At 39.8% G+C, this 27,105-nt stretch overlaps 1 long non-coding RNA gene across 1 annotated transcript in view; it reads right to left on the bottom strand.

Annotated features, from left to right (window-relative positions):
• Positions 1 to 26,890, bottom strand: part of LOC124075154 — a 33,908-nt gene extending 7,018 nt beyond the window's left edge. The window contains exons 1-2 of the long non-coding RNA XR_006845964.1: positions 26,639 to 26,890; positions 6,292 to 6,360 (exon numbers count right to left, since the gene is read on the bottom strand). This is a non-coding gene — a long non-coding RNA (uncharacterized LOC124075154). The remainder of the gene's footprint in view (positions 1 to 6,291; positions 6,361 to 26,638) is intronic.
• Positions 26,891 to 27,105: the final 215 nt, after the last annotated feature.

Below are 27,105 nucleotides of genomic sequence, written 5' to 3'. Positions count from 1 at the left end.
GTGAGCTGTGATTTTTGTTTACCCAGTGCGTTCTGACATTTGTGCTACACAATTTTGAAGATGAAACATGGCACTTATCGCATACACACATGCACATGCACATGCACTCAAAAAGCCTTGCTGTTACTAAGTGGAAGCCAGTTCCATAATTATGTTTCCTCTCCGTCTGTCTGATTACCAAAATAACAATTTCAAGATGGAAACGGTATGCAAATAATGCAGTGTGTGTGTGTATCTGTGAGTATTTCTGTATTTGTATTTCTGTGTGTGAGAGAGAGATAATCAGATGCCAACTGAGCTGTAAAAGTGATTGCCATGGAGCACAGTGTAAGAGAGGGAGCAATCAAAGAAACACAATACTTATCACACTTGCACATCCACACGGATACCCGACACACAGTGGGACACATCGTTTTGGATCTAAGATTGCAATTTGGGAAGTAATTACGATTTGCTATTTTCTTTTTTTGGTTTTAACATCACTATCAGATGTACTTTAATCTCTTAACAGCATATCAACAACATAATTACAGAAGTAGGAGAAGTAGATCACAAATCGGCAGCATCATGTCTACACTTCATGCAACACTTATGTCGTTAACTTTCCCACGTTAATAACTCCAGTCTTTTTATACTCCTGATGTGCACACGTGTGGCTGAACTGTACCAAGCACTGCAGGTCATTGCATTTGCTGTGACTGATTCTCATTAGAAAATGAAAAGCACAAACAAACATGCCTAACACACAGCTCTGCCTTGTAAAGAACCAACCCTTTGATTTGCTGCTTGCGACTGCGACTGTATTGGATGGCAGCGATGTGAACAAAACAGGATGTCTCTGAAAATCAAAGTACTATTAAATGACAGATGAACACACTGGCTTGTAGTTTACAGTAATTTTCAGCTGAAAATGTTCAGATGTGATGTAAATGACATCTGACTACCATGTGGCTAACTGAAGCACACAAAGTCATTTTGTGTTTACTCATTACAATTAATTCACAATTTGCTCGTCTGTCTCCCATTTGCCATTCTGTATCCGTCTTCTTTACTGCCTCTGTATCGTGTTGTAGGTTCTATTTTTCCTCCCTCAATCTTCTTCCCTTTCCTTTGCTTCTTATCTGTGTTCTCATTCTGTCTCTCAGAGTGTGACCTCTTGTTTCCTACCTTTGACAGGCAAGGATCTGACTTGACCCATGCATAATTACACATCTGTGTGTGGTGCTGAGTGTGTCTGTGCCACTATGTGTCACTGTGTGTGTAAATGTCTAAAATCGTTGTCTTTGCATATAAATGTGTGCATGTAGCTTGTGTGGGTGGGTGTGTGTGTGTGTGTGCGTGTGTGTGTGAGATCACTCCAAAGTCCCCCAGGGAGATACGATGCTGTAGGTCAAACCCACAACACCTCTCCTCTGTTCTTTCTTCCCCTCCTCGTTAAACACTGGTTTAGAGGTCCTCAATTTAGAGGAGATAACGAGCACAGGTCAATTAAGAGGGGAGATAACAAGGCAAAGTGTGACAGAGGGACAACACCTGGAGGCTGCTTCACATTAATGAGACATCGCAGACAGAGAGGAGGGGGGTGGGGGCATTTTGGTCACGGACTCAAACCTTCTTCAATAGAGTTAAAGAGTATCGGTACAAGTTTGACAGCCTTTAGCTATCTCTTCTGTGTTGACCGGTGCTTACTCAACTTCAGTGTGTAAACTCGTGAATTGAAAATACGCTAAAAGTTGATATTTGGACCCGAGGCACTGAACTCATTGCTACCATGCACACACAACAAGTACAGCTCAGAGAACCTGTTGTTGAGAAGGTGGGGCTTATGAAATGCGACGAAAAGCATCACCAGCGAGCAGCAGCAGAAAGTGATGACAGCAAGCACAGCACAGCTTTGAGGTGAGCAGTGCTGCAGCAAGCACAACGGCGCAAACAGTTCATTGGAGCATGAGGGCTTTACTCTACCGTCCTGGTGGAAAGACAACATTGTACATACAGATACATTGCACAGAGCAGAGCGTGTCATATGAATGTAAGACAGCACTTGAGTTGCCTGTACACCTTGTTTCATTTTGGCAGTGGAACAAGCAGGGTGTACAAAAATCACACATTGGCCCCAATAAGAAAGAACAAGAGTCGTCACAAACAACTTCATCTCATGTTCAGTAACTTGGTTAAAAATGGACAAAACTGCTATGCTTTTCCCCCTGCACTTGTCCAATAGCTGGAGCTGATGCAGAATTTCTGTATTAAAGCTGAGCTAAAGATTACTTTTGATGAATACAAATTCAAAAAATGTTTTCACATTTAAAGTACTCATTAAATTTTTTAAATTATTTTATTTGTTGTTAACTCCAAGAAGAAAATAATTTTTTTCAGTAGTCAAAGAAAAACGTATAACCCCGGTAGTGGACAACATGGAACACCAATGTCCAATATAACAGTGTTTCCCAAACTGTTTTGAATCGCGGCACATCTTTAACATAAGAAAGATCGCATGGTGTGCCATCGGGCAAAAATGTTTGGATCAGTTGGCCGCTCCACCCGCCACCACATGGCGCCCGCCCAGAGCGCCGATTGGGTGAAGCGGTTGTGAATCGGTTGTGAATCAGCTGTTGGGAATCACTGCAATATAAGACAAAAGGTCATCTTAATTTAACTTACAACACAGTAGTGTTTCATTGCATCATTTCTGAAAGGGGAAAGACATACAGCTGAAGGCAGACGCACAGATAAATACCAAACAAGGTGCTGCATTTCACTGAGCCACAGAAAGCGCTGCTCCTTTTCTGATTCAGTGCCATGCACCAAAAGGGTCCCCAGGTAATCAAGTTCTATATATTCAATACGAATCCCCCAGCAGAAACAATAAAGAAAGCAGCTCTATCTACTGTGCAACATCTGGACTACGCCACCTCAGTCACATTTAATAACATTTTGCTGCATTGCTGTCCTCACGCTGGCATCTGTATATTCGCTTTACTGAGCTGTCCGATAGCCATTTCATGCTGGCCTCTCAAAGCCGTGGACGTCTACTGTGTATGTAAAAATCGCATTCTTCCCATCTAAAACATCCATGAAAATTATCACATTTGATGACAAAGATCCGATGTAACAGCCTCTGATGAGGAGCCTCAGTGTCAGGTGACCTTTCCTTGGAAGCATATCAGTCAAACACAATATATTCCCTCCAGCTGTCAGGACTTAGATCAGATTTACTCTGAGCGCCACATGATGTTTTCATATTCCTGCCACTTTTTAGTGATATAGCTTAATATCAAACACGGTGTGACCAACCATGACTGTATTTGTTGAGTGCCGATTATAGCTGCTCTGCTACTCTGTGCCAAGTTCGAGGGAAAACATACTGGCAGGGTGATTATTTCTAAACTGGTAGTGAGCTTTCCAATGCCCCCATATTGTTATTCTGGCCTAAAATGGAGGGTTGGCATAGTACAGTCATGGAGGTAGCAGATCTACCAACCTCATCTAATACATGTAGTACAGTAATTGTGCTGTCTTTTATCCAAGCTGAAACGGTGGGTGGTGTTTTTAATTGTGGCTTGTGCACAGTTTGGTCCGCTAAACCGACAGCGAGGCAGATGGACACAGACTACTGTATTTTTAACTGGCACGTACTGAAATTTATTGGTGATTTCTGCTTTGAGGCGTTTATCTGTAAGTGATGCACAAAACTTCTCAATGTTGATGCTGTGCAGTTTAAAGCGGAACAAATGTGTCAGTCATCAAAAAAAAATGAATCGGGGTTGTGAAAGATGAGCTGGTCTTGAGCACTTTTGATGCTGAAAGAGAGAGAGAGAAAAAAGAAGAAAATCCAACATCTAATTCAGGAGCCTTGCACAGACCACTGATTCAGTCTTTCCAGCATGAGAATCTCTGTGAATCAGGATTGTAATTGTTGGATATGATTTCCAGGAAATTTATCATTAAAGTGTGGACATTCTACCCCAGGTAACGTGTTCAAAGTCAGGTATTCACAAACTCAAATTGTATCTCTGCTGGAAATTAGTATAAAAGTGTTCCTAAAAAGTGGCAACGGGTGGCAACATTAGCCCGTCAGTCAGACACAACTTGAAGACAGAGACAGAAATACAGAAAAACAGAAATACCTCATCTTAGATGAACTGTCAGAAAATGTTTCATCCAAATGTATCACAAATCTTCTAGAAAATTAACAAAAGAAAATGTGAATGAACGCTTCTTTTCCATCTACTCCTATGCAAGAACTAGGAGTTGCTTCAACGAAATAAGCAGAAGGTTGCATAAATTTTGTGTTTCAATTATGTAAACTTCTTGCAATGTAACATTTTTGGAATTAAGAAAAACAACGATGGAACTCATCAATGTTTTTAACTTTCTCTTAACTATACTTCCAATATGATCTAATTAGTGAAAATGAAAACTTCACCAAGTTAGTCTCCATATTCTTGGAGACTAACATGACTAACATGTCTTGCTCATGAAAAGCCTTAGCAATTGTCAGGTTTATAAGTGTGCACCCTCTCTAACTGTCCTCTAAAGCACTTTGGTGTTATCAGTTTCATATTTAAATGTTCATACAGGGTTTAAGCGATCAGCTTGTTTTAGTCAGCTAATACATCAGAAACTGTGAATTTCAGAACTCATTATCTCTGCTGTTTCAAAAAGGCCATTTCGCAGGTCTTCTCATGCCTACTGAGCTGTTCCGATATCACGAATCCCTGAAATAATTATTATTCAGATTTTAAGCCTCTTTAATTTCTCTAACAGCTCAATTGCCACTGTTCAAATTTCTAAGCCACAGCCAAAACATCAGGGTGTGGTTCCTATTGCCTTCTGGAGTAATTTATTTCTGGCTTTTTATGCTTTTTCACATGAATTCATGTGTAATTGCCTTGAAACCAGGCGAAACATTTCACAAGGAAAGCAGGGAATGACAGGGCACTGAGCTGCAGGCCTGAGACTTACTGAAGCCATAGTTACACCACACGTGTGTGTGTGTGTGTGTGGCTGTGGGTGTGCGTGTGCGTGCATGCACACATGTGCTAAGGGACTGTGATTTCTGCACTGATCATTAAAAAGCTGATTATGTGTGAAAGCGTATAACAGATTTAAATCTCAATGACATATATAAGAAAGAGAGTGAGTGTGTGTATGTACTTATGTGTGTATGTCCTTGTGTGTTATTGCTCCCTGAGATACTTGATATTTAATGAGGACAGGGAAAGTGGAAAGAAAAGACCATCTGGGCTCTGAGTAGCTGTTTTCTCTGTGCATTCCAGTGGTGTGTGTGAAATGTCTAAGTGCATCCTCTTCTCTTTCCCCCCTGTGAGGAAGTGTGTGTGTGTGTTTGAGTGCGTACTTATGTTTGTTTGTGTGTACCTATAATTATGTTCTATAGTCATGGGAGCTTAGGTAGCTAAATACTCAAGCCCAGTGTGGGATAAGTGATTTGGGGGTGTCACTGTGACAAGTTTTAATAGCTGTTATATAGTCTTATTTGATACAGTGCCAGAAAAAAACAACAACATGCTGTACCTACAACACTGTCGTAGGCTACATTTTCAAGTGATATCTGGTGTGAAATTATTTTTTTTTATGCACGACACTAGGCTGCCACACAATTGCAATTCAACACTTCCACAATAGCTGCTATGATGGAAAGTAAGGATGGGGAGGTTGATAGATCTTTAAAGGTTCTTTTCTAAGAAATTTAACAATTTAACTGATCAGTTACTGACAAAGACGCAGCTGCAGGTTCAGGAGTCAGAAATAAGACCAGATGACAGTCAGATCCAGTCCAAACAGACCCAAGAATTTGTCAACCCAATCCAAATCACAGATCTATACAGCGACAGAACATTAACAGCAACATGAAATGATAGCAAATAACAAACTGCAGCAAAGAATAGCTCCTTTTCATTCTATCCTGTACGTCACAATTCACGTTTTCATGCAGAAAGAAAATAATCTATAGATATGACACCTGTGGAAATTCAATAGGACCTGGCCTGAAGGACAGGCCTCTACCAGTACGGACATAGCCCACCGAGATGGGATCTTAACTCAGCTCTGCTTGACTCACACTGCATTCAACTTTCATTCTGAATCACTCACACTTTTGCATGTGAGCAGACACATACATAAACACACACCCACTATGAACAAGTAAAAATCATCCAATGTACACATTCACAATGTGCACACAGCAGACACATTTTTTTTAGATGAAGAGAAAATGCAGTGTCTTACTCATCTTACTCGTCAACATATTTAGAAATAGTTGTTTACTTGCCAACAGTCGTCTTCTTCCTCATCTTTACTGGTGCACTGCAGCGTATCTTGGTGCGTCATTGTTACCTGCAAATCAGTGGAATAATATTAAACTACTGTATTGCCTTATCTGTATGCACAGGTGTGTTTGCACCCTTAGGCATGTGGATGAGATAAACATAAGGCAAAACATTTAAAAAAAAAAAATCTCCAGTGCTAACTACAGGTGAAAAACTCCACAGGGAACCTTTTATGTGACAGATCTTGATTGTTATTTATTTGGGATTTTATGAACAATCTGTCTGAACAATGGAGTTGTGGTTCAAATTTAAGTGGCCCCGCTTTCATTCAAGAGTTCAAATAGCTTAGTGATCAACTTACCATCAAGTGACTTAAATGTTTAAAGTTAATATAACTGTGTAAAAGCGCCCTATAGGTAATCACTGTCCAGGTTTTGGCTGGATTGGCTGAGAGGTCAGAGTTACACTTACAAAGTTTATCAAGTTGCACCACTACACTACACTATCTAAATAAAGTACTAATCCTCCATCTGGAATAGATTCACTCTTACAGTGTAGATGCAGACAGATGATTATGATCAAGAGTTTAACAACTTGTCTCTGAGATGCTAAGAGAAAGGACAATGTCATAAGCACTAGAGGACAGCCAAAAGACCTCCAGACCGGTCCAGTGCACTTTGCCATGGTCTGTTGGGCTGTCATTCACATGTTCACCCTTGGAGAAAGAAAAACAACACAATGATCTGGCTTACTTTGTTGACAGCAAGTAAACATGGGGTCAAATCTGTTGTAACGTGGTTCGCCATCTTGTGGGACTCATTAGATCTGAAAACTGTTCTAAATGGTTGTGTACTGACTGAGGAATATGAGGCCATTTTACAGAACCAGGTGTGCCCAATGAAGCGGAAATTCTTCTCATGTCCCAAGATGAAAATGGCCTCACATACACAGTGCTAAACAAAGTGGCTTCATGACAATCTGGCCTACCCACATTTCTAAGAAAAATGGGCACAAAGTCATGACAAGCAAAGCAAACGATTTTATGTTTGACGATGTACAGAAATATTTTCGATCCTCGACAAAGGTACACAGGAATAACAGAATGGTACACACAGTAAATGGTATACCTCGACATGGATAAATGCAGCATGTGTACGATGTACTCACACTACGCACAGTCCAGTTTTCAATAAAGAAGAATAATGAACAAAGTAGAGACATCATAGTCACTAACTGGAGGAAAAAGTAATAAATGAGAGAGAGAGTGAGAAAATTTATACCGCATGCCAACTGAGTGCTCACACATACAGTAAGATTGAAGTTAATTGTCAAAATCATTTAGGTTTTACATCGATTATTACTTTCTTTTAACAAGACACACTTTAACCTCTAATGACATATATCATATGCTTATAAACTAGTTCTTATCCACAGTCCGACTAGTCTACCCTGCATTAGAAAGACATGTTTTCACCACACAGTATAAAAACAAATAAATAAATAAATGAATTTAAAAAATTCCCTAAGAGAGACAGATGAAGACTAAAAAGATATAATATACAAGGCATTACGAATACATTGTCTGTCTACATACTAGCTATTCTGAGCTGTATGAATGTATGTCTAGAGGCAATTCAGAGTGAAGAGATAAATGGGTGCATCTGTTAAGGTTGTCTCCGAACAAGATACTAAAGTTCAACAAGTGAGGACACAACACACAATGGCAACTCCAACAAGAATCTTCAAAGAGTGTGTGGCAATCAAGGACCAACAGTTTGTATGAAACTACCCACCAGTTCCTGCAGTAAATGTCTTTAAATTTTACTTCACAGAATTTTATTCTTGTTAGGCCACAAGCTTCTGAAACACCATTTAGAATACTGCCCTCCTTGACTTATATCGTTCAGCTGCCTGAAGAACGGGCGTCTGATCCACTCAGCAGTACAAACAGCATGCTGAAGCTTGTCCTTGGAACAGGAGGAGATGCAGCCATCACAGACAACTTGCAGGGATGATGAAGGCTTGGAAAAGGGTTGACAGCGAGGACTGGTTAACAATGGGTTTTCTCAGTTGCCATCGGAACAACTTTCTGTTGGATTGTCTTCATTAGTCAGTAGATATTCTTCCAAATAAAGTTCCACTGAGCACTTTACTTTTTTGCTTCCTCGTTGTGTTTCTTCATCCTTTGGTAAGATAAGGACAGGTAGCTGTGTGCCATGGAGGACAGGATTTATGGCAAGTTAAGATAAAACAAAAAACTTATAGTCAACCAATTTTGTTAAAACTGTCACTAAAATAACCAGCTATCCTGATGTTGATAGTGGGAATGCGTATGCCAAATTTCATGTTTGTCCAGTTAGTTGGTCACAAACACGGAAGCGATTAAACAGATAAAAAGACTGAATAGTGATCACACAAACTCCACTCTTTGTCAAATAATAATCAAGCATACATACACACTACACTGTCTAGAGATCACTACCTTTTTGCAGGCATACTTCAATTTTTCACTGTGCATAAACCATTATTTTCAGTATAGGTGAAAAATAAAGGATCACTTCGGTTGAAAACATTCAACAGTTCCTCAACCAATCAGAGGATACATGGGGAGGTTATGTGAGGCGAGACTAAATATCACAAATAGGAACAACAGGGAGTAGATAAACCTAAACATCACAAATTCTGTTTAATGAGACAATGTATTGCTACTGCAGTACACACCTACTCAAGCAAATGGGAAAAAAAACCCTTTAAACAATTTGTCAGTGTTAACATTGCATAAAAAGGTGGAGAAGAAATTAAGTGATGATTAAAGGATCAAAGAGAGACAGAATGATTTTTATAAAATAATAAATAAATAAAAAACAGGTTTGGTTCTTAGGGTTCAGACAAGCTCACGTTACAGAAATCAAAACTGAAATTCATTCTATTTTAAAAACAGACTTGTCTCCAATCATCAAGTCATTTTACGTGGCTCACACCAGTCATCAAGCCCACATGCCCACACCGAATTTACTTTAATGCAACCAAAGATCAAGGCCTCTAAACAGCCTGCCAAACAGCTGGTCGATGGGAAGAGTCAGAGTTTTCATTGGTTATTTAGTTGAGGTTGTGTGTTTTGTGGAATTTGTCTTACAAACAGGACAGCTGTGGTGGCTTGGAAAATAGTGATATGTTCCACTTAACCACTAAATGACTAGTCGACTGAAGGCTTGAACTAACATCTACTAGTGAAATAGTCTCTAAAAGTCTTTGGTGAGGGGCAGCCCTGCAAATATCATCTCATTGCATTCTGCACAAACCTTATGGTTTTCATTCTTCTGATCACAAGTTCATTTGGTAGAGTGGACAGAATCAAAAGCCCAAGACACATTTGACTGACCACCTCTGTCAACCTTTCTAAAACATATCCTCATCACCTAACAGACCATTCATGCTAGACCTCAGGATCAGCTGTCTGACGGCAGGTGTATACATTTCCTTTTGTCTAATGACACAATGTTTTGCATAACAATGTGCTTTACGCTGCAGGGCGGCACTACAAAGCAGTAAAATGCATTGAAGATGCAATCTAACAAGGCAGTGTGTAATATCAGAATATGACACCCAAAAGGAACAAACGTAACAAGAACAAAGTGTTGCAAATTATAATACATGGAGAAGGCCAAATTTTCCCCAGTACAGGTTTATCACCTCTGAGTACTTACTTCATAGACCTTACATTTGTGTACAAGATTCACCTAAAAATAGCCCCACATACACCGTCTGAGACTGAACAAGCACAAAGGCATGACTGCAGGTTCTTGTCATTGCCAATGCCAGCATTTCAATTCTGCCAGAAAGACCTTTAAGACTTGTTGTATAGCAAACAATACCATTATGTCAGCACCTCTACCAAGATGTGGCGTATGTTTGACATCAATTAGGCTGGTGGGGGGTACAAATACCTCAGCAAGGCTCTGGAATTGACACCTCTTCTTTGTAACCCTGTGTTAGCTGGCAATCACTAAAAACCAGCTTGTGCTATTTGGCAATTGTTTTAAACCTGAAACTGGGGGGAAAAATACAAGCATTTTTCTCCCCTGTGAAATATTTCTCAGTGGAAATCTCTGTTAAAGAGGCAGTGTTTCCTCACCTGGGGAAAACTCCTCTGTGTGATATCACCCACTGAGTTGAATTCTGTATGGGTTATCATTCTCAGTGGCTGGAGTGTCCTCCGAGCTTTATCTAACAGAGTCCAATAGAGCTTTACGCCCTATGACACGACAGGTCAGGTTTCTGTGTATGCTCTGCAATGTTTATAAATGTAGACAAACTGTTGATTTCTACTCATGAATTCTCACTTTCTATTTCATTAAAATTTTCAATCACCCCATCAATGGACTGCTGAACATAACCAGGGAGACCTTCATGGAAGAAGCTTACAGAAACTATTATATTTCTTGTGCTACACAAGCTTTTCTTTGTGGCATTTCTTCTCTTCGTACTGCATAGAGCTTTCCATGCCAAATCCATTTTGTTAAGAATGAAATTATCCGCAATCAACAGTCAGTACAGCAATGGGAGTCACTATTCAAGCGATGTTGTTGACACACAGAAAGAAGAACCGACCAGAAGAAATAAAAAATGAAGCAGAAATGACATGACCTCAGTGTTCAGAACAGTGGCGGTGTCAGTGCATCCTCACATGAGGACAGGATACTTTCTCTTGACCCATCTATGAATTCAGTAATCAAAAAAAAAATGATTGAGATTAAGGCAAGATTCAATGACCCAAAGCATACATTCAAAATTTCACATCTACTGGATGTGGTGAAGACCTGATAAGCTTTTTTGCATTCAATGAGAGAGACTTCTGGTGAAAATGGCAGCTGCATTGGCCCTGCACTGTACCCTATGGCCTGCAAACACACAATACATCAATCATCTGAAATGTTTTATTCATAACATCTTATTTTCAAACTGGAAAACAACACTTCTGTAGCAATCACTGTGTACAACACAAATATATCTGGGCATACATTTACACAATCTGTGCTGTGAGAAACCTTAAAGGTTTAATCGAAGGACATGTAACCATAAGCTTGCCCTTGTTACATTACTGGTATTGATATGCCTTTGAGCAGGACAATGAACTCCTTGCTGCTTCAGTCAGCTGACATTAAAAGACTGTAAGTCTACAGGGAAGCTCCCACAGGTCAGTGTGTGCAGTAATGAGGTCAACAAGGATACAATGAAAAAAAAAGCTTGTATGCTTTGATAACAGTCCCAGGGCTAATAAATGTTAAAATATACTCAAGCAGGCAGTCCAAGACTACAAGGGAAGAACTTATTATTATTCAACCCTGAGTTCTGATTAACTCTGTATGGTGCAATATCTGGAAACGTACATTATCAAGTCTGGCAGTCTCCAGATAACCAGTAACCAAAATGTTCTCATCAAACTGTGTGCGTTAAACGTTAAACATGTGTTTATATTTGCTGTTGTTGTGGAGACGAGGCATAAGGGAGGGAGAGAACATCAATACAGAGATCTGACTTCTGGAACAAAGTGATTCATGAATCAGTTCTACAATGCAAGCAAAGTTGAAGTGAAACAAAAGCACAGTTTGATTTCATTTTATTGTTTTTAAATTTTAAAAACCGATGTTACATGCAAAGCTGTATGCAAAATTTTGAAAATCTGACTGACAACAACAAATACACTAACTGTATCTAGTCAGCTGATTGTGTACCGTATCAATGTATGAGGACTTGTCTTCCATCTGGGGGAGAGTTAGCTAGCTTTGGACAATTTCAAACAAATACACAAGTAAAGCCTGTAATCTAACCATCCAAATTTATTAATTACAAAACACAACATACAACCTAGGTTGAGTCAGAACAAGAGTCAGGACTATGTTCTCAAAACATGCTTCAGGTAATTCACATACTTTCACAGTAACCCATAAATTGATTTCCATTCAAGGTGATCAAATGATCAACATGAGCATGATTGAGCATCTTTCGTGTGGAGTAACATGAGGTGAAGCTTGATGGCTGTTTTTTAAGCTCAAGTTTTATTTCTGGTGAAATAAATGTGTGATTAGCTTTGTTTAATCTTTCACCATTCGTTCATTTTTACTTAATGTGTTAAAACTGGCATATCTTGCTATATTCTTGTATTCTCCTACTGCAACAGCACATTGCAGTTGGAAGGATTAAGCAGATTTTTCAATATGCGCTGAGTGGAGTGCACGGTGACATCTTGGATGGGTCATCAGCCAATCACAGAACCATCGCAGGCTGACACAACATTTGATGCCAAAGGGCAAAGAAAACTTGTGAATCACTTAACAACTTTTCTGCCCCAATTGTAAATGTTTTCACACCTGACAATTAGACCAGTGTGGGATGTCACACTTGACAACACCTATTTATGCCCTGTACCGATGGGTGTTAACATCACAGAAACACGCGAGTTTCTGTGAGATGTTACCATCAACGTGATAGCAAAGAAAAAAATACTAGTAATCAGTAAAGCTGGATATGTCTTGTCTCACCACCATCATTACAGGAAGACACATTATGGGACTACACAATGCTTGTTAAGAACAACAAGTTTCATTGGATTTTAAAGGGACATTTCAGATCAGTGTGTCAGTAAGGGCCATCAGGAAAGAGTTCACATGGATCAGCATATCTGTGTTATGTCCTGTAGTCCTGTAGACCATTTCTCACCAATATCCTCACTCCTCCCTGATCAGACTGTACGCTCATGTAAACATGGTGATGTTACAATCAGAGATTCTAATAATGAATCGATTAACTGCTGTTGACAACCTAACCGACTAAAAAAAAAAGTTATCAACTAACGATGTGTGTCTTATGTACCCGACAACACAGGTCACCTCTGCAGTTCAGAAAAACTACTGATGCAACAAAAAGAAAAAAAAGAAGGAAAGAAATGGACAGCGTGTCCAGAATGGGAGTATTACAATGTCAAACAGGACAACACCCAATCAATAAATATATCAATAAATATTGTGACACCATTTTATATGGTGTATATAATACAGCCCCAGCACAATGTTAGTGTCTGATACAAGAGACTGTAACTCAGAGACTTGGCTTTTAAGTGAAAGGGGACACGATGTCCATAAACGTGGTGGACAGTCAGGGGTTTGATTGAACTACTTAACTCTATATTTCACTTCACTATATCACACTCTATATTTGATTAATTATTAACGATTAGTGGATTATTGATTGTTAACACGTTCAACCATAGAGCACATGAAATCCCTACAACCCTTAGTGACAATCCAATACATGTCACCAAACTAAGAAAGTCTCAAAAACAAAGAGAAGCAAGACCTGCTTCCAGCTTTAAGGGTGGTATTAGGTGAGTCAGTATGAGTTAAGAATACAAACAAGACTCGAGCAACAGCTGGGCATACGACAGATCAACGCTGCCATCCTTAAAGCACATTTCTCTCACAGTGCTAAAATAGCTTTGATGTGGTCAACAGACTACTGCCACTGTGTGTGTGAAGCATTAATTATGTAACAACCAGAGGTAGACGCATAATGAGGAACTCTGAGGTCATGCAATGAATTTTATGCAGAGAGACAAGATTACAAATGCATATGCATGCATTCATGTGCACACATGCGCACATAGAGATAAATTACAATAGCTGCAGACTACAGCCGCAAAGAAATTTATGAATAACAAAATCACAATACTTGGCCAGAGTAATGGAAATGAACTTGTCATTTGTGATACATTAGAAGTAAAATTAATTTAATGAAAATGCATTTGGATATCAGATATCATGTAACCCTGTGTGTCAGTGATTTGTCAACATCGAATATTTCAACCAACAGCAGTATCAAAATTCTCAAATCAATAAATACCACAAGCCACAGCATGGGTGGAGTATGAGGACAGACACAACTCCCTGTACTATAAAATAAAATACAAACTGCATACTCAAATTCTGCTAGCAGAGGACTGCACAGGACAAAAACTGTAGGGAGCACAGCCGTGTGGACAGAAGTGCATGAAGTGAGAGGTAGAGAGATCAGTATGACATTGACAGTGTGACACACTAACCACTACTCAGTACAGCAGGGACAGCCCTACAGTATAGAGCTGATAGTCAGAGAAAACCAGCTACGAGCAGCTGCTGTCAGAGTCTCCTGGAAACCACCGGAGCTTTGACAGACATTTGTAAAAGTTTCTGTATGGTGCCTGTGTTGTAGCTGAGCTCGCTAATGGTTCAGGATGATGTAAAACAATAGATGGCAAGATGGGCCATTTTCAACCCCAAAAAAATACCAGTTTTTGTAAATTCGCCAAGAAATGCCAACACAAAATGCAGAATTGTTGCGTTTCATCACACTAAGATAATGTTGTTTACAGCTCAAAACCTGTCAAATCCTCTTGCCTCTTTAATTTCATCATATCCTTTTCATATCCTATTCATGTTGGCACACCCAAATCAACATGCACCTAAAACAAGAGCTGAGTCACTGCTCAACTGACACACACCAAAAGTATTTATTTTATTTTTTTTAATGGTTTGTGAGTGATGCTTCCAGTCTACTGGTCTCCAGGCTATTTACATTCCAAAGCTATCAGTTTTCTTTTATCAGTTCCCTTTTTCCAGCCTGCTGACAGTTGAGGCAGCAACATGTGTAACAGTTGACATGTCTGACGTTATGACATGCTGACAGAAACATAAAAAGTAAAAAGACGTTTAGATGTGGTCTGGTTGGGAATCATCATCGATGCCTGCTAGTCCTAGCTTGGATTCTTGTCCCCACCTTCCCAAAGGGATTCCTTCATATTTGTGTTTTCCATTTAGCATTTCTTCCAAATGCAGCTCATCCTGCGTCTAGGAAACACACATTACAAAATTTACAGTCGCTTGCACTGGGCATTTTATACAACCAAGAAGCCAAGCCAGGTAAGAGTGAGAGAATCTGAGGAGGGCATCATTATCTGACTATATACTTGTTTAAACAAATGGTTTATGCACATTTTCCCATATAGCCTGTGATAAAGAGAGAGAAAGGCAGACAACGTGGTCCAGAAACATGCACACTGTGTGAAACAAGGACAGCTTGTGTACTAAACTGATTTATGGGTTTAACACAAATAGACTGTCCCATCAGATCAAATGCTTTGCAGCTGGACATCTGTTTGCTATTGTCTGGTGATGCTACCAGCATGGTGCTAGCGATGGCAGTTTCTGATGATTGGTCTGACTATTAGCCGACTAGCGTTCTGCTCAAAAGAAAGCTCTGTGAGGATGTGTGAGGATGAAGATGAAATAGACCTCAGGCTGACAAAACAGCTCTTAGAATGATAAGAGCAGACTGATGGGTCCATTTATGTGATGCGACTAGAGTTTTTTGGTTGTTTTTTTTTTTTTTTTAATTTTCTGGGGATTACGAACTCCAGGTTTTGTTTGTGTGTGTGTGTGCATGTGTGTGTGTGGAGTATGGATCCCTCCAAATGTGCGTCTGCATGCAGATTTGCAAACTCAGCAGAAAGAAACAAAAGTGGCAGGGAGTGGGGGGACAAAGGCAGAGACTGGCTTTAGGCAACGTTACAGTGTACATAGCCAGCGATCTCCAGCTGCAGCACTGTGTGTCTGTGAGAGCATGTGTGTATTTGAACAGTTTTCAGTGCCATGCAGGGTCCAAATGTCCCAGCAAGAACAACAAAATGGAGAAAAAAGGGTAAAAAATAAACTTTTATTTGCACTTGTTTGGCTGTCATACTGTTTCAAATCCAGTGCATAAACGCATATCGGTTGGAAACACCCTAACTGCTGTCTGCATGGATGGTCAAGCACAAAGTATCTTCTGTAAAAATGATAACTGTTTTGCATTATGACAAAGTTATTTTTGCATATTTTGAACAACAATAGTTAATTACATTACATTACACACTGATGGAACCACTTACAATAGAACATTACAATGTTTTGCTGCTGTAGTATCTATTTATGTATCTATTGACAGTACCTGCTAATATCAAGACCCTTCTGTCTGTACATGCTTTACTTGTGAACATAATTTCTCAGGAGGGCCACATGCAAGGAAGAAAACTGCTGTTTTCTCTCAATGAACTTCCACACTAATAGACATACAACAGTTGTCCACCGTAAGTTTATGAGTTTTGCTCATATTGACTTTCAGGTGAGAGTCGCTGCATCCAGCATCAAAGCTCTCTCAGTCCTCGGCACTCCTCTGGTTAAAATGGACAGACATGGATGTGAAGTGCAACTTGTGGTGCGGCGGTTATCAGGCTTTTATCCTTTCATCTAGCCATTTCATTCCCCATGGCCTGTTGACTCAATAGCAAGCAGTAAAAACACAAAAACAGCTAGCTGTGCATCTTAATTCAAGCACTTTTGTCTGTAATGCAGAAACTAAGGGCTGTTCGTTCAGAACCACACCTCTTTACATCTGCTGCTGCTACAAAATACCAACTGACATCTGGTCAGTGAACAGAAATCTGATATCGATATGTACTGGACTGAGAGTCCGATACAAAATAATCAAGTGTCACTGATGTGCTATATCTAGTGTAAACTCAGAGTAAGCTACACTTGGCAGGAGACTGTGAGGTCCTTAAAAATGCTGAACCACCAGAGTCCACAAAACATCTGGTACGGTGACATCAGACAGCCCACTGCCGGGATTACTTTCTCTTTTCTCTTGTATTTCAACTTCTCTTTAAAGTGCTTTTTCACTTCTCGTGTACGACTGTCCTCCCAATGCCCCAACATTCTACAAATTAGGAATAAGTTTGAATTAATTCAACAGTTCTGCTTCATTTCAGTTGGATGAAGATCAGGTTGCTGAATTTTTACAAAAAAGAATAAACCAAAAAAAAAAAAATGTCCAATGGAGCCCTAAGAACATTGTTAAGGAGGGTATATTTGGTATGTCATCCACTTGCCAAAAGATCAAACATCTTATATGAGATCTGCGCATACTGAATGTCCGAGCAACCAGCCCACTGACATCACAGTGATTATTCCAATCACGTCCTTCCTGTAATCAGTGACAGAAGGTCACACTCACTCACACACACACACACACACACGGCTAGCATATACGGTTCATGGTAACGCTAAACGCATACAAAACATGCATTCACACAGACTCACACACATCCTGGGATCAATACACTGGGTCATAACCCCTGAGATGAACCATATGGAACATCAATACACTCATCAATCACACAATCACAGAAAATGGCAGGGTCACTCAGGCTGTGTGTGTGCTTGTGTGTGTGTATAGTTTATCTCTTGTGTGTATTGTATGTTACCTCACATTTAAAAGGTTACAAATATGTTTCCCAGATCAACCACATATGGGTCAGTCCTACTGAACTTGTGTGTCACTTTGGTGTTTATGTGTGCATGACTGTGTGTGTCTGTGCTGAGATCCATAGTCATTGATTTAAGGAAGCCGCAGAGTGTGCGCATCTCCCTGTGTGAGAGGCTTATTTGCTCATATTTAAAGGTTATGAATAGGTGTCAGTGATTGACTGTGTGTCTAAGTTAGTGTTCTTGCATGCATCTGGGACTGCTGTTGGGTGGTGTGTGTGTGTGTGTGTCTCAGCTATAAACAATCTGCCCACTAAACATAACCGAGAGCTGTAAATGTTTAATTTATATCTATTTTATACATGAAGATCATAATTAATACCTTGGCACTTCATAATTATTTTGACCCCTGAAGAGAGCAGTAAATGACCTTTCTATTAAATGGACATTAGCCCTAATCAAAACAATGCAGCTTTGCAACAAGAAATAAAGATGACTGGTAGCATTTCATTGTGAAAGGTAATTTTGCCTGTGATCTCAGAGGTCATGGGTCAAGAAAATAAGGAACTGATGAAGAAGAAAAGGTTATCTTATTAATCAAAAAAATCTTTAAAAGGTGCATTAATCTTCTGCAGAGGGCTTATAACAGTATACGGAATAGGGGACCGATGTGATCCAATCAGCATCAAGCTCTGACCCTCACATAATTCACAGGTTTACTTCTTGGTTATGCAGTCCACTGAATACATGCAGTACTGTTTCTGCCAATCACAAGTTCCTGCTCAGCCAGGAGGCTTTCCATTGTGATGATTGCCAAGATTAATTTTTCCTCGGCTTTACAAATATCAAACCTCTATCAATCAAGAATTCATTCAACAGTGTCATATTTTACATCTGTGAGTGGCGTCTGAGCAAAATTAGATGCAAGAATGAGCGGCTCTGATAGTATAAACTAAATGATACATTAAAACTTAATTGAAAACACAGTAATATTTAACACCACAAACCAAAATCCTACAGCGCCTCACAATGCTCATAGACACCACTGTACCAGTCAAAACGACAAAGAAATATCCCAATTCCAAACCCTGCATCACCACTCAGATAAAACAGCCTGAAATAAAAGCTTAAAGCTTTCTGACTTAATGCAAACCCAGTCAGTCAGTTAACATCAGCTGACACAGCAGTGTGCTGGTCCACCGGTAACTGAAACACTGCCAACTGTCTTGCTTTCTGAATTCTAACTCCAGAGACCATCACCACAGTGCTCTTGAATTATCAACTGCTCTCTGACAGTGGATTATATGCAGCACAAGCATTAAGGATTGGTCCACCAAAATTTTGTAAAAACCTTCCGTCTGGTGCAATCTAGTGATAAAGCCACCAGACTATTTCTTCAGAAGTACAATAAGTGGTGGAACTGAATTTTTAAACTGAAATGTTTCCAGTGCCATAACCCACATGTACAAAATTCCATCCACGCCTAATGGACTGGATGGTGGCAGAAATACCAGACGGAAAAATTTAATCTTAACTTTACGCAAAGCGAGATACAACACTTAAATGAAAAAAAAGCTCCTTTTTAATACTGGTAACCATGCCTCCCGAGGCAAGTTTCTGCGAAATCTCTCCTCTGTCAGCTAACCTTGAGATTCCAGTGTAACTCTTTTTTTATATATATTTTTGCCTTTTTTGCAAATTTTGTGGTTGCCCAAAAGCCCCAGAATGTCTCAAAGTGCGATTGCATGTCTTCTTCACATGGTCTTATCGCACATCTTGGTTAAACACTTTGAACTCTTCAACTGAATCCCTGCTGAGAAATGTGACATGTGCTTCTTAATGGGAACACTGCCTTTCCTGGACAGCTTATGCCCAATTGAACCTCTAATGACTGTAATGTGTTTAAATGAGCCTGAGCCCCTGAGAGATGCTCATTAACACATTGTGGTAATGTTATTGTACCAAACAAACTAATTATAGCGCCACAAAATAAGAGTCTATTTTGCAAACGTTGTTTCCTTCTGTCACTGTTTCATCTGGCCTCATCTGGTTTCTCTTGAGATGTTGTATGTTGGAGGAAGGTAGCATCTACCCTCATAAACAACAGAAAAATTCAATTCTCACTCCCACAGTATGAAGTGGACAATCTGCTCACACCTGACACACGACCCTTTATTTTTGTCCATCCCCTTCCTCTTAATGTCTACATTACATTTCCTTTGTGTCACACAAACAATGGACAACAGCTCAATCATATCACACACAGCCTTGTTGTGACAAATGTGCTGCTCCGTATTGATATCTCCTGCAAAAACACAAACACACACACACACACCTGCACACACTCTGTGATCATTCATTTCCCATTGAGCTCCTCGGCCAAGCTACAGTGTGCATTGCCATGGTAACTAAGTACTTTCCAAATGATGAGTTGTCTGGTAATACCACTTCCTGGGGGAAAAAAAAAAATCATTGCATGTTTGTGTGTGTGTGTGTGTTTGTGTCCTGATTATGGGCACAGGTGCATCCAAAGGGATATCTGCACAGCTCCTCATGCTCTGTGCTCCTCACACACATTGATTACCCCTCCAGCGCCCCCTCTGTCAAAGTGCCCAAAATTGCTGATGACACCACACTGGCATCGATGACAGACGGGTCAGCCGGCTGTCAGCGTCCAGTGCAGGCAAACAAATTGGAGCGTAATGCGGAGAAAACAATAGAGATTCAGGTCTCACACTTTCACAGACGCTTACCTACTCATCCCCTCCTGGATCTTACAGGCAGCAGGGTGGATCAGTTATTACAGAGACATCACTCAAACAGGGAGAACTGTTTTTCAGCCTTGTGCCTCAACCTAAATGGCGGTAAGGGGCAGAGGGACCATGCGCTGATCAATAAAGTGCCACATTATGACAAAATAATAGGCACCGACGCGGCACACTTGTTAAAGTTAACAAGGATAATTATCTTCAAATAGTCCAAAAATTCTACCCACGATCCACCAAAATAAAAAAGCATAACTGAATTGTTTTGGGGTTTTTTTTTTTGGATAGAGATGAAAACATGACATATGTTACTGTACGACTAATATACATCCAAGTGTACAGATCTGTTTTTACAAGCAACAGCACAATGTCCATCACTGTCTGGTCTGCTCCTGTCTTCTACTAACCCTCAGAAATATCTGCAGTGTCATCTGTCCCGCTGACAGGGTCAGCAGCACTTTGCCTCTCTCCATCAAAGACCTGCACAGTGTAAGAAAAGTGGGGCAGAAATTCCCATGACCTTTCTCACCCGGCCAATACCTGCTTGAAACAGCATGCTTTGGGTGAAGCTACTTGTTCTTCACTACTGCTACTAGAAAAGCCTTTTCCTAAGAGCGGACTATCTCCATAAAAGCTGATTTAAGACTGTGCCCCATCTCAGCTTGTTCTCATCTGCCAACCTGTCTTTAGAAATCACTCTATCTGCTGCCTGTCACCCTGTCAGGGGTTATATTTTAATTGGCAAAGAAAGTTAACTCTGCAATGTGGTGGTTCTTTTCTCATCACTATCATTTAGGTAGAAACGGATAAAAAATGTGTTTTTTGTTTCTTGTCCAGTTCCACTGTAAATAGTAGCACGGGTTGCTTCACTGATTATTGATCCTCTGTCTGCAGTGTCTACACAACACAGATAATTTAATCTGTTCTGGGACCAAAGACATTTGTTTTTTGTGTGGGTAAGCGATACATCTGTGCACTTTGGGCTCAAGAAGCACAGCTATAAGTGCTAAAAGTCTGGACTCTCTCTTCTGCCAAATACTCAGTCACATGGGCCAGAGCCAAGACCCGCTGGGTGGTCCATCAACTCTTACAGCAACTCTTTCATTGCTTGTGTTAATGCATTTCTTACTAGGAACGGTACACAGTATGGTAGCTTTGTCTATAAAGTTTGATAACATTTACATAATATACATAATTTACATAATATTTAACATTTCAAAAATGGTGACTCATTAACATCAGTAAGTAGATTTACTAGACCTGCACAGTACTTGACTTGTACTGTAGGTGATAAAACACACAAAAAAATGTTCAACTTATAATTTATGACAATAAAATCCTAATTAATGCATGAAAAGTAATAACTGAATAATACATTATGAGACATTGGACGCAGGTGTCCTGCAGATAAGTCGGGTTGTACTGAATGTGTACGTGTGGGCGGTGTATGGTTGACCAAGTGAGTGCATGAGGAGGAGTATGAAAGAAGAAGAGGAATAAAAGCAGGTTACAGTTTGTTTGGAGAAACATAAATATCTCTTCTGCTTCCCAGCCACACCCTGGAAACAGATTCTTTGTTACTGTGGTTACATAAACGTAAGCTTTGTTGCTTCAAGACCACCTGTCTGAGTGGAGCTCATTAGAGGACAACAAACAGCAATAACTGTTTTAAAAATAGAAAAACTGATGGCACAACGGTTAGCTTTGGGGCGCAAGTCAGGACATCACATTTATTTTTCACTTGCCCAATCAGACAACTGCACGAGGTTTCGGCAAACGTGGGCGTTGTTGTGTATTCAGAGCATGTGTGTGTGTTCGCTGCCATTTTCAGCCACTTGGACAGTGTATGCATCGATGGAAAAGTCTTAACATTTTGCGGCACTATTCTGCTGTGCGAGTAGTAATTTAAAACGCTAAACATTGGGACTAAACTGTCTCTCTGAGATACACACACACTGAAGGTAAGGTGATATCTTGAGTAATCATATTTATTTCAATGCCTTTTGGCTGAGAAGTGTCGCAGTCCGCTTTACACAAGAGACAACAAACGGGCAGTGAGGGTTTGTGAGAATTTAAGGTAATTAAGCAACCGTAAATCTGATAACACCCCTGTGGAGACACGGGACACCACAAGCAGCGACATAGTGACAACCGCAAAGCAAGTGCACATGCGTGTGTGTGTGTGAGAGAGAGAGAGGCTATGTGCTGTGGGAAAGATGGTGGGAGAGCCCACACAGCATCCTGGGCTATTTGAGTTGTGGCTACAGAGAGAAAATTAAAGAATATGCTGCAAATAACAATGACAGTCAAACGGTTTTCAACGGAACTGCAGCTCAGTGTGTTAAGAAGAGGCAGGAAACGACCATCATGCCTGCAGCACGGAGCCTAGTGAAGAAGAAAGGTCATCAAAGCATGGCAGAGGTTGAATAGAGAGCCAAGGTGAGGAGAAAGTAACTTAAACGCAGCTGTCTACCAATCCCTCCACCTGCAGTCTTCTTCATTCTCTGGAATCACTATCGCTGTTTCTTTCCATCTTCTTCTTCTCACCCTCTGTCTTTCACCGGTTGTCTGTTTATCTGTCTCAAATTGTTTCAATGATATTCAACACTCCCACTGCCAATACACACACACACACAAATACACAGGTTTTCACAGTTTGAGTTAGCTGCAGGTGGGACTAATTGTCTCAGCATGGGTACGTTCTCTTGTTCGTCCTCATGTTCCCCCCTCCTCTCCATTCAGCTGCTGTCCCGTCTTTATGCTTAACCTTCTCCGAACTGCTCTCTATCCCCCTCCCATCCTCTCCTCTTCTCCTTCCTCTGATCTCTTCTCTTCACTTACTCTTCTTACGTCATCTCTTCCATTGCCATTTGGCAAAGGACTGGCATCATAATGTGTTAAATGATACCCACACGTACACATACAGTATACATATCAGACTTGGATGGTACATTGAAAACTGCAAACTCAATCTCATTCATTTTTAATGAGAAATTATGGTTGATTTGGAGACCGAGGAGTCTGAATGCAAAGCTGCGAGAGCTGGAATAGCAGTGGGTTTAAGCAGCTCACAATTTTAACCATCCTTTGCAACAGATTGTAAGACCAGATGTTAACAGTAACTGCAGTGAGACCTTTTCAAACTCAGTAGACTGGATGAACATTGTTTACCTAATGCTCATCCCGCAAATCTTCTGCTCCCACAAAAAAACTGCTTCCATAATTTTAATCAAAAAAATCCATCTTGTCCTCCTGAGATTAGCTCTTATATCCAAAATGTAATCTCTTCTAATTGCTCTGATTTTTAATTTAGTATGATAATCGATTTTATAATAAATCTAATTTGTGTGCGAGTATTTTTAGTTTTATAATACAAACACTGAGGTAGAAGTGGTTCATTTGAAAGAGATAATAAAAATAAAATAAAGAAAATAATTAATGAAAATAAAAATATGCACGATATCTCTTGCCAAAGACATAAAAGATCCTCGACCAAGAAAAAGCACTAAAACAGAGGGCAGTTAGTGCTAGATTTAGTTATAAAATGGGTTACAAAATCTAGTTACAAAAATGTGTCATTGGTTTAGTTCTCTCACTCCACAATTCAACCTGCCCTCAGTGCATTAAGTCATGTTAAGGCCAATCCTCCTCATCATTTAACAGCAATCCAATTCATTCTGGCCTACTTTCTTGCATTTCTTGCTACAAATCACACAGCAGACAGAGAGAAGCTCAAACAGATTGCAAGCATACCTTTAAAAAGATTTTCCAATGAGTTCTCTAAAACATTAAACAGCTCGTATTGATTTGCAACTTGTGAGAAAATACTTAAAACTGCCATCTGCTTTGTTGTACTTGGAGAGCGTCTGGACATCATCTTTCACTTTTGTGTACGCTGCTAGAAAAGAGCTACAGATCTGAGTAGATATGTTCACGTTCGCTTGACTCTAAAACTGTGATTAATGCAACTGCACAGGTATTGTTTTGTTTTGTAATTTATGAAGGAGTTAACTGCTAAATTGAAACTCCGCTCCGTTCTCCGTTTAGAAACCGCAGTAGTAGCTGATTGCGTTGTTGTCTAGCACAGTGATGGATGGTTTAGGTGTCTTGTGACCCATTTTTGGTGGAAAGAGAGGAAATGAAACATGACACACATTAAAAAAAAAAATAAAAAATCTTTGGAAACAGAAATGTGATACAAGATAATTCATAGCTTAGCTGCTGAGGAGCTCCAGTCAGTTAGGGAACATTTTATAATTATTTTTACATAATTGTCATAATCTCTTAACTTCAATTGGTGTGCTTGTGTGATAAGCACATTCTAATCGTTGATTATTTGACATAATTTCTGGTGTTGGATATTGTTTGCAAGGGAAGAATCAGTTACTGCCATTAATTCTCGTGTATTTGAACTATTTCTAACACATCAGAGCTGTTTTTTTTTAGGTTTTTTATGTGTCTAAATGAAGTGTGTACTTGAGAGACAAAGTATTTCAAACTGAATTCAATACCACAGATCAGTGTACTCGTGACGCATTTTTAGGCTTTTAAATTATACTGAAGGATGCAACAATTTTGCAACTTAACAATATACATGGCATGTATGGCAATATCTTTCACAGACAGAATATATTACTGGCTAAACTATCAGGAAACTAAGGTCTAAAAACAAAGAGGAAAAAGAAAGCAGAAGGACAGAAAAAGAAATGGAGGGGAGGGATGAAGAAATAAAGAGCAGGTGATCAAGACAGGTGAGGCAGGGGAAAAGAAGCCCTTGAACAATGGGATGACAGTGAGTGATAAAGTATTAGAAAATGAGAGAAGAAGAGAGACAGGAAAAGAAAGACCTCCAGCCTTTTATCTGTGTTGTCATCTTGTCCTCACCATTCATTTCCCTCCGTTTCCTTTTTCTCCCGCTCTCTCCCCTCATTTGTCACTCACCCTATCTCCACCTTGCTCCCTCCTAATGCTCTCCCCCTTAACTCCTCTAGGATCATTATCATTCCCTGCTTTCTCTTGCTGCTTCATTTATTCACTGTTTAACGCCCTCTGATGCATTTGTTTCCCCATCTCTCTTGGCCTGCCTCCCTCTTCCTGCCCCATCCACCATCTCCCTCAGTCTCATTCAGCCATTCTGTTCACTTCACTCATCAGCTCTCTGCTGTATCTCCCTCACTTGTCTGAAATACCTTTAGTGCTGGAGAGACTCTACAGTCAATTAATATCACTTGGTGGCCGCTTTCTGTTCTTTGCCATTCATGTCCCTCACTTTCTGTCATGCATTTGCTTCATAATTTATGTTCCTCCTTTGTCTTTCTCCGACTCTCTCATCTCACCTCCTCATTTTTAGACTTTCATTCGTCGTGCCGAATCGTCTTTTCTTTTTTTCCTCGAATTACTGAAGTATTCCATTTTAATTGTTCATTCACTCCTTCACTCCATAACTGCCATCTTACCTCACCTTACAGTACCTCTCCAACACTCTTAGCATGTTTTAGACACTCGACTTTTTCCCCCACTTACTTAGGTGTATAACTTTTCAATCACATAGTGTTCATTCCCTTACAACCTAATCATTCAAGCTTCCTCTGGTCAAGTTGATAAAGATCCCCTCTCTCGTCCGTCTCAGTTAATTCTCTTTTCAGACTCATAAATGCTCAGCCTTTTCACAAAACACAAATGGTACGTGCTCTCTTGTCATGAAGTGACTGGAAAACGTCAGTATTAAGTGAAATGATTTTCATACTGAACTCATCAATGCCCTGAATATCATTTCACAATGTAAGTAATGTAAAACCTTAACAAACTGTGTGCATATGGCTTTCCGACCATTTCTGATTTATTTTTTATTATTATTTACTTTTTTAACATTAGGCTAAATACATCCCATGCCTCATGGTGATGGTGAGATGAACAAATTAGAGTTAAAAACGAATCAAAATCAAAATTCCTTGGAGTAACATCTTTGTTGGCTTTTTTAAAATAAATAAATACACATTACTTGATGTCAGAGACAAAGCCACAAAACAGCAGAAAGCAGCACAACCTGAAACCGTGTTGGCTCATAACTGACAGTGCGTGAATACACCTGAGACATCACCTGCCCCAAAACCTCAGAAACCAACTATATTAACGGCACCTTGAATGCTTTTTCATCCAAGGTATACATGCCCAAAAGGCGAGTTTTAACCGGAAAATACGTGCGGTAGTACCACATATTAATTATCAAATAAACAAAACTCACCTGTTGCCATGTCCTGTATTAGAGGTAAACCCAGTTCAGCCGGAAAATATCCCTTATCGTCCTTCATTGCAAAAAAGTTATTTTGAATTTTCCATGCGAAAAATTATCGCCAAAGAACAAGTCTTTTTTTCCCTACAACATAGTCCGCGCATTGTTTTAATACCGCACAAAAGTGACACACGCCATTTTTTCGCATGCCCAAAAGCCTTAGCTAATTCGGCTAATTAAGCTAACGACTTGTCAGTCATAGGACGTGACGCTGCTGACCGCCGAGCTGCGTCAGAGCTCGTCATGCCGCTGACGTAACAACGACGCCGTTTTCACCTGTTAAAACTGATTATTATTGCTGTTTGTAAATAAACACGAAAGAAGTAAATAATAGTAACAACAATAATAATAAAGAGAAGTAAATTTAAAGAGAAGTTTCAAATTAAAGGTTCTGACTGTTCTGACTAGTGCTGTAATAC

This window comes from Scatophagus argus, chromosome 17 (genome assembly GCF_020382885.2).
Source record: "Scatophagus argus isolate fScaArg1 chromosome 17, fScaArg1.pri, whole genome shotgun sequence".
NCBI classification, from domain to species: domain Eukaryota; kingdom Metazoa; phylum Chordata; class Actinopteri; family Scatophagidae; genus Scatophagus; species Scatophagus argus.
The sequence above is the reverse complement of the archived record's forward strand: the minus strand, read 5'-3'. Positions and strand labels throughout refer to the sequence as shown.